The following is an 8,548-nucleotide window of genomic DNA, read 5'->3' as shown; positions in this document are numbered from 1 at the left end:
CCTGGACCAGCAGCCTGCAAGGAAGCTGCAGCTCAGCCATCCAGCAAGGCCTGCAGTACTAGGCAGGAAGCCACCTGCTAAGGACTGCTTTCCCACGCCAAACCTTGGAGGAGCTCATGGAGGCACGGGCCTGCAAGCGTTTTCCACGGGAGGGCACTGGGTGCCCAAAGCCTCCCCTGCGGCCTCTGAGCGCCCTCCAGCCCACAGGCCCTGGCAACCCACTCTGTTGCCGGAGGCAAGTTCTAAGCAGGACGCTCTCGCCTGGGGAGCCAGGGTGCCTCCTGCTTGGCAAGTGGCTCAGGACCTCCTGTGGAGCGAGGCTTCCCCTCCCATGCTTGGCGGCCAGCAGATGGTGTCCTCGCTCCACCGAAAACCTCTCTGCTTTGAATTCAGCCCTGGATCTCCTAGCTGACTGCTCTGCCCCAAGCAGCAACTCCAGCGTGCGCCCAGCCCCCAACCAGGAGAGTGCCTTTCCTGAGCACTGCTATGCCATGGCAGCTCCAGGAAGGCCTCCCAGGGCCTTCTCTCCCCTCACACCGTCGTGTCATTCGGCCCACCCGGGGAGCAAAGGTCCCCCTGGGCAGGGCTCAGGGTGCAGCCTGTGTGTGCTTTCACGGCTGGGAAAGGGGAGATCCTGAAGCTGGCTGCCCACTTGTGAATGGGGCCGGAGGGCAAGAGCCGGCATTCGTTTCGTGGGAAGCGGGAGATCTGGGCTCTCCAAGCTGCATGCAGATCCCCTCCCTGGCTGCCCCTCTTGCTGCCTTCTCGGCTGCCCAGTCTCTCTTCCCCACACGTGCGTCTCATCGAAAGGAGCAGGCTGCTTGCCATTCTTGGCAAGGGCCTCATCCCACAAGCCCCGTTTCCTCGAAGGGGAGTTCACCTTGGTACCCAGAGCCTCCAGAGGAGCTGCAGTCTCTCCAGCCACAAAGGCCGGCAGCTGAGTCCAGGACAGCCTGCTGCGTGGAGGACTTCCATGGGAGAGGGCCCTGCTTCCCTGGCGGGGGCTCTTGCTCACACTGCTCTCTGTGGGGAGACACTGTGTGCGCCAAGTGGCTCCTGGGTGCAGAAGATCTCTCCCCAGCGCCGGAGGTGCAGGGAACCCTCTTTGGACACAGAGCAGTGTTCTAGGCAGGCCTCCCAGGCTGGGAGAGCCTCCACTGCCCCAGCTGTCCAACGGCCGCAGGAACACACTTCTAGGGGGTGTGGGTCTGACAGGCAGGGCGGCCTGAGGGGGGAACGTGGATTGCAAGGCCAAAGCCACTGCGCTGAGCATTGCCCCTGGAAGTCCCAGCTGCAGGCTCTCTGCTCCACGCCCAGGCTGGAGTGAGCCTGGACCCTGGCCTGCAGACCCAGGCTTGCCCTGGGCACTGCTAGGGCGGGACCCAGCCCAGGCTCAGCCAGGCCTCCCTAGGGCTTGTGCTGGCCTAGGCCACTGCCAGCCAGCAGGAGCTCGATGCAACACAGTTCATTCGAGAAGGCCCCAGGGTGTTGCCTGTGTGTGTCTCTTGCACTGCTCGGAAGCTGCAGGTCCAGAGGCTGTTGTGTGCACCTGGCCACTGGGGCCTGAGGATAGATAGAAGAGGCATGAGCCCACTTGCCAGCGGGACTCCTGCCGCCTCGGAGTTGCCTGCCCACCACCCCCTTGCTGCCTGCGCTGTCTTCCCTGCTGGCAGGCCTCTGGGTGCCCCGGCCAGTCTATGCCAAGGAAACAAGGTGCTTGCTCTCCCCTTGCTAGAAGCTCCTCCTACAGCCTTCTGGACCAGGGGACACATGCCCCCTGGACCAGCAGCCTGCAAGGAAGCTGCAGCTCAGCCATCCAGCAAGGCCTGCAGTACTAGGCAGGAAGCCACCTGCTAAGGACTGCTTTCCCACGCCAAACCTTGGAGGAGCTCATGGAGGCACGGGCCTGCAAGCGTTTTCCACGGGAGGGCACTGGGTGCCCAAAGCCTCCCCTGCGGCCTCTGAGCGCCCTCCAGCCCACAGGCCCTGGCAACCCACTCTGTTGCCAGAGGCAAGTTCTAAGCAGGACGCTCTCGCCTGGGGAGCCAGGGTGCCTCCTGCTTGGCAAGTGGCTCAGGACCTCCTGTGGAGCGAGGCTTCCCCTCCCATGCTTGGCGGCCAGCAGATGGTGTCCTCGCTCCACCGAAAACCTCTCTGCTTTGAAATCAGCCCTGGATCTCCTAGCTGACTGCTCTGCCCCAAGCAGCAACTCCAGCGTGCGCCCAGCCCCCAACCAGGAGAGTGCCTTTCCTGAGCACTGCTATGCCATGGCAGCTCCAGGAAGGCCTCCCAGGGCCTTCTCTCCCCTCACACCGTCGTGTCATTCGGCCCACCCGGGGAGCAAAGGTCCCCCTGGGCAGGGCTCAGGGTGCAGCCTGTGTGTGCTTTCACGGCTGGGAAAGGGGAGATCCTGAAGCTGGCTGCCCACTTGTGAATGGGGCCGGAGGGCAAGAGCCGGCATTCGTTTCGTGGGAAGCGGGAGATCTGGGCTCTCCAAGCTGCATGCAGATCCCCTCCCTGGCTGCCCCTCTTGCTGCCTTCTCGGCTGCCCAGCCTCTCTTCCCCACGCGTGTGTCTCATCGAAAGGAGCAGGCTGCTTGCCATTCTTGGCAAGGGCCTCATCCCACAAGCCCCGTTTCCTCGAAGGGGAGTGCACATTGGTACCCAGAGCCTCCAGAGGAGCTGCAGTCTCTCCAGCCACAAAGGCCGGCAGCTGAGCCCAGGACAGCCTGCTGCGTGGAGGGCTTCCATGGGAGAGGGCCCTGCTTCCCTGGCGGGGGCTCTTGCTCACACTGCTCTCCGTGGGGAGACACTGTGTGCGCCAAGTGGCTCCTGGGTGCAGAAGATCTCTCCCCAGCGCCGGAGGTGCAGGGATCCCTCTATGGACACAGAGCAGTGTTCTAGGCAGGCCTCCCAGGCTGGGAGAGCCTCCACTGCCCCAGCTGTCCAACGGCCGCAGGAACACACTTCTAGGGGGTGTGGGTCTGACAGGCAGGGCGGCCTGAGGGGAGAACGTGGATTGCAAGGCCAAAGCCACTGCGCTGAGCATTGCCCCTGGAAGTCCCAGCTGCAGGCTCTCTGCTCCACGCCCAGGCTGGAGTGAGCCTGGACCCTGGCCTGCAGACCCAGGCTTGCCCTGGGCACTGCTAGGGCGGGACCCAGCCCAGGCTCAGCCAGGCCTCCCTAGGGCTTGTGCTGGCCTAGGCCACTGCCAGCCAGCAGGAGCTCGACGCAACACAGTTCATTCGAGAAGGCCCCAGGGTGTTGCCTGTGTGTGTCTCTTGCACTGCTCGGAAGCTGCAGGTCCAGAGGCTGTTGTGTGCACCTGGCCACTGGGGCCTGAGGATAGATAGAAGAGGCATGAGCCCACTTGCCAGCGGGACTCCTGCCGCCTCGGAGTTGCCTGCCCACCACCCCCTTGCTGCCTGTGCTGTCTTCCCTGCTGGCAGGCCTCTGGGTGCCCCGGCCAGTCTATGCCAAGGAAACAAGGTGCTTGCTCTCCCCTTGCTAGAAGCTCCTCCTACAGCCTTCTGGACCAGGGGACACATGCCCCCTGGAACAGCAGCCTGCAAGGAAGCTGCAGCTCAGCCATCCAGCAAGGCCTGCAGTACTAGGCAGGAAGCCACCTGCTAAGGACTGCTTTCCCACGCCAAACCTTGGAGGAGCTCATGGAGGCACGGGCCTGCAAGCGTTTTCCACGGGAGGGCACTGGGTGCCCAAAGCCTCCCCTGCGGCCTCTGAGCACCCTCCAGCCCACAGGCCCTGGCAACCCACTCTGTTGCCGGAGGCAAGTTCTAAGCAGGACGCTCTCGCCTGGGGAGCCAGGGTGCCTCCTGCTTGGCAAGTGGCTCAGGACCTCCTGTGGAGCGAGGCTTCCCCTCCCATGCTTGGCGGCCAGCAGATGGTGTCCTCGCTCCACCGAAAACCTCTCTGCTTTGAATTCAGCCCTGGATCTCCTAGCTGACTGCTCTGCCCCAAGCAGCAACTCCAGCGTGCGCCCAGCCCCCAACCAGGAGAGTGCCTTTCCTGAGCACTGCTATGCCATGGCAGCTCCAGGAAGGCCTCCCAGGGCCTTCTCTCCCCTCACACCGTCGTGTCATTCGGCCCACCCAGGGAGCAAAGGTCCCCCTGGGCAGGGCTCAGGGTGCAGCCTGTGTGTGCTTTCACGGCTGGGAAAGGGGAGATCCTGAAGCTGGCTGCCCACTTGTGAATGGGGCCGGAGGGCAAGAGCTGGCATTCGTTTCGTGGGAAGCGGGAGATCTGGGCTCTCCAAGCTGCATGCAGATCCCCTCCCTGGCTGCCCCTCTTGCTGCCTTCTCGGCTGCCCAGTCTCTCTTCCCCACACGTGCGTCTCATCGAAAGGAGCAGGCTGCTTGCCATTCTTGGCAAGGGCCTCATCCCACAAGCCCCGTTTCCTCGAAGGGGAGTTCACCTTGGTACCCAGAGCCTCCAGAGGAGCTGCAGTCTCTCCAGCCACAAAGGCCGGCAGCTGAGCCCAGGACAGCCTGCTGCGTGGAGGACTTCCATGGGAGAGGGCCCTGCTTCCCTGGCGGGGGCTCTTGCTCACACTGCTCTCCGTGGGGAGACACTGTGTGCGCCAAGTGGCTCCTGGGTGCAGAAGATCTCTCCCCAGCGCCGGAGGTGCAGGGAACCCTCTTTGGACACAGAGCAGTGTTCTAGGCAGGCCTCCCAGGCTGGGAGAGCCTCCACTGCCCCAGCTGTCCAACGGCCGCAGGAACACACTTCTAGGGGGTGTGGGTCTGACAGGCAGGGCGGCCTGAGGGGGGAACGTGGATTGCAAGGCCAAAGCCACTGCGCTGAGCATTGCCCCTGGAAGTCCCAGCTGCAGGCTCTCTGCTCCACGCCCAGGCTGGAGTGAGCCTGGACCCTGGCCTGCAGACCCAGGCTTGCCCTGGGCACTGCTAGGGCGGGACCCAGCCCAGGCTCAGCCAGGCCTCCCTAGGGCTTGTGCTGGCCTAGGCCACTGCCAGCCAGCAGGAGCTCGATGCAACACAGTTCATTCGAGAAGGCCCCAGGGTGTTGCCTGTGTGTGTCTCTTGCACTGCTCGGAAGCTGCAGGTCCAGAGGCTGTTGTGTGCACCTGGCCACTGGGGCCTGAGGATAGATAGAAGAGGCATGAGCCCACTTGCCAGCGGGACTCCTGCCGCCTCGGAGTTGCCTGCCCACCACCCCCTTGCTGCCTGCGCTGTCTTCCCTGCTGGCAGGCCTCTGGGTGCCCCGGCCAGTCTATGCCAAGGAAACAAGGTGCTTGCTCTCCCCTTGCTAGAAGCTCCTCCTACAGCCTTCTGGACCAGGGGACACATGCCCCCTGGACCAGCAGCCTGCAAGGAAGCTGCAGCTCAGCCATCCAGCAAGGCCTGCAGTACTAGGCAGGAAGCCACCTGCTAAGGACTGCTTTCCCACGCCAAACCTTGGAGGAGCTCATGGAGGCACGGGCCTGCAAGCGTTTTCCACGGGAGGGCACTGGGTGCCCAAAGCCTCCCCTGCGGCCTCTGAGCGCCCTCCAGCCCACAGGCCCTGGCAACCCACTCTGTTGCCAGAGGCAAGTTCTAAGCAGGACGCTCTCGCCTGGGGAGCCAGGGTGCCTCCTGCTTGGCAAGTGGCTCAGGACCTCCTGTGGAGCGAGGCTTCCCCTCCCATGCTTGGCGGCCAGCAGATGGTGTCCTCGCTCCACCGAAAACCTCTCTGCTTTGAAATCAGCCCTGGATCTCCTAGCTGACTGCTCTGCCCCAAGCAGCAACTCCAGCGTGCGCCCAGCCCCCAACCAGGAGAGTGCCTTTCCTGAGCACTGCTATGCCATGGCAGCTCCAGGAAGGCCTCCCAGGGCCTTCTCTCCCCTCACACCGTCGTGTCATTCGGCCCACCCGGGGAGCAAAGGTCCCCCTGGGCAGGGCTCAGGGTGCAGCCTGTGTGTGCTTTCACGGCTGGGAAAGGGGAGATCCTGAAGCTGGCTGCCCACTTGTGAATGGGGCCGGAGGGCAAGAGCCGGCATTCGTTTCGTGGGAAGCGGGAGATCTGGGCTCTCCAAGCTGCATGCAGATCCCCTCCCTGGCTGCCCCTCTTGCTGCCTTCTCGGCTGCCCAGCCTCTCTTCCCCACGCGTGTGTCTCATCGAAAGGAGCAGGCTGCTTGCCATTCTTGGCAAGGGCCTCATCCCACAAGCCCCGTTTCCTCGAAGGGGAGTGCACATTGGTACCCAGAGCCTCCAGAGGAGCTGCAGTCTCTCCAGCCACAAAGGCCGGCAGCTGAGCCCAGGACAGCCTGCTGCGTGGAGGGCTTCCATGGGAGAGGGCCCTGCTTCCCTGGCGGGGGCTCTTGCTCACACTGCTCTCCGTGGGGAGACACTGTGTGCGCCAAGTGGCTCCTGGGTGCAGAAGATCTCTCCCCAGCGCCGGAGGTGCAGGGATCCCTCTATGGACACAGAGCAGTGTTCTAGGCAGGCCTCCCAGGCTGGGAGAGCCTCCACTGCCCCAGCTGTCCAACGGCCGCAGGAACACACTTCTAGGGGGTGTGGGTCTGACAGGCAGGGCGGCCTGAGGGGAGAACGTGGATTGCAAGGCCAAAGCCACTGCGCTGAGCATTGCCCCTGGAAGTCCCAGCTGCAGGCTCTCTGCTCCACGCCCAGGCTGGAGTGAGCCTGGACCCTGGCCTGCAGACCCAGGCTTGCCCTGGGCACTGCTAGGGCGGGACCCAGCCCAGGCTCAGCCAGGCCTCCCTAGGGCTTGTGCTGGCCTAGGCCACTGCCAGCCAGCAGGAGCTCGACGCAACACAGTTCATTCGAGAAGGCCCCAGGGTGTTGCCTGTGTGTGTCTCTTGCACTGCTCGGAAGCTGCAGGTCCAGAGGCTGTTGTGTGCACCTGGCCACTGGGGCCTGAGGATAGATAGAAGAGGCATGAGCCCACTTGCCAGCGGGACTCCTGCCGCCTCGGAGTTGCCTGCCCACCACCCCCTTGCTGCCTGTGCTGTCTTCCCTGCTGGCAGGCCTCTGGGTGCCCCGGCCAGTCTATGCCAAGGAAACAAGGTGCTTGCTCTCCCCTTGCTAGAAGCTCCTCCTACAGCCTTCTGGACCAGGGGACACATGCCCCCTGGAACAGCAGCCTGCAAGGAAGCTGCAGCTCAGCCATCCAGCAAGGCCTGCAGTACTAGGCAGGAAGCCACCTGCTAAGGACTGCTTTCCCACGCCAAACCTTGGAGGAGCTCATGGAGGCACGGGCCTGCAAGCGTTTTCCACGGGAGGGCACTGGGTGCCCAAAGCCTCCCCTGCGGCCTCTGAGCACCCTCCAGCCCACAGGCCCTGGCAACCCACTCTGTTGCCGGAGGCAAGTTCTAAGCAGGACGCTCTCGCCTGGGGAGCCAGGGTGCCTCCTGCTTGGCAAGTGGCTCAGGACCTCCTGTGGAGCGAGGCTTCCCCTCCCATGCTTGGCGGCCAGCAGATGGTGTCCTCGCTCCACCGAAAACCTCTCTGCTTTGAATTCAGCCCTGGATCTCCTAGCTGACTGCTCTGCCCCAAGCAGCAACTCCAGCGTGCGCCCAGCCCCCAACCAGGAGAGTGCCTTTCCTGAGCACTGCTATGCCATGGCAGCTCCAGGAAGGCCTCCCAGGGCCTTCTCTCCCCTCACACCGTCGTGTCATTCGGCCCACCCAGGGAGCAAAGGTCCCCCTGGGCAGGGCTCAGGGTGCAGCCTGTGTGTGCTTTCACGGCTGGGAAAGGGGAGATCCTGAAGCTGGCTGCCCACTTGTGAATGGGGCCGGAGGGCAAGAGCTGGCATTCGTTTCGTGGGAAGCGGGAGATCTGGGCTCTCCAAGCTGCATGCAGATCCCCTCCCTGGCTGCCCCTCTTGCTGCCTTCTCGGCTGCCCAGTCTCTCTTCCCCACACGTGCGTCTCATCGAAAGGAGCAGGCTGCTTGCCATTCTTGGCAAGGGCCTCATCCCACAAGCCCCGTTTCCTCGAAGGGGAGTTCACCTTGGTACCCAGAGCCTCCAGAGGAGCTGCAGTCTCTCCAGCCACAAAGGCCGGCAGCTGAGCCCAGGACAGCCTGCTGCGTGGAGGACTTCCATGGGAGAGGGCCCTGCTTCCCTGGCGGGGGCTCTTGCTCACACTGCTCTCCGTGGGGAGACACTGTGTGCGCCAAGTGGCTCCTGGGTGCAGAAGATCTCTCCCCAGCGCCGGAGGTGCAGGGAACCCTCTTTGGACACAGAGCAGTGTTCTAGGCAGGCCTCCCAGGCTGGGAGAGCCTCCACTGCCCCAGCTGTCCAACGGCCGCAGGAACATACTTCTAGGGGGTGTGGGTCTGACAGGCAGGGCGGCCTGAGGGGGGAACGTGGATTGCAAGGCCAAAGCCACTGTGCTGAGCATTGCCCCTGGAAGTCCCAGCTGCAGGCTCTCTGCTCCACGCCCAGGCTGGAGTGAGCCTGGACCCTGGCCTGCAGACCCAGGCTTGCCCTGGGCACTGCTAGGGCGGGACCCAGCCCAGGCTCAGCCAGGCCTCCCTAGGGCTTGTGCTGGCCTAGGCCACTGCCAGCCAGC

Source organism: Hippopotamus amphibius, chromosome 12 (genome assembly GCF_030028045.1).
Source record: "Hippopotamus amphibius kiboko isolate mHipAmp2 chromosome 12, mHipAmp2.hap2, whole genome shotgun sequence".
In the NCBI taxonomy this organism is placed as follows: Eukaryota; Metazoa; Chordata; class Mammalia; order Artiodactyla; family Hippopotamidae; genus Hippopotamus; species Hippopotamus amphibius.
Note: the sequence above shows the minus strand (reverse complement) of the source record.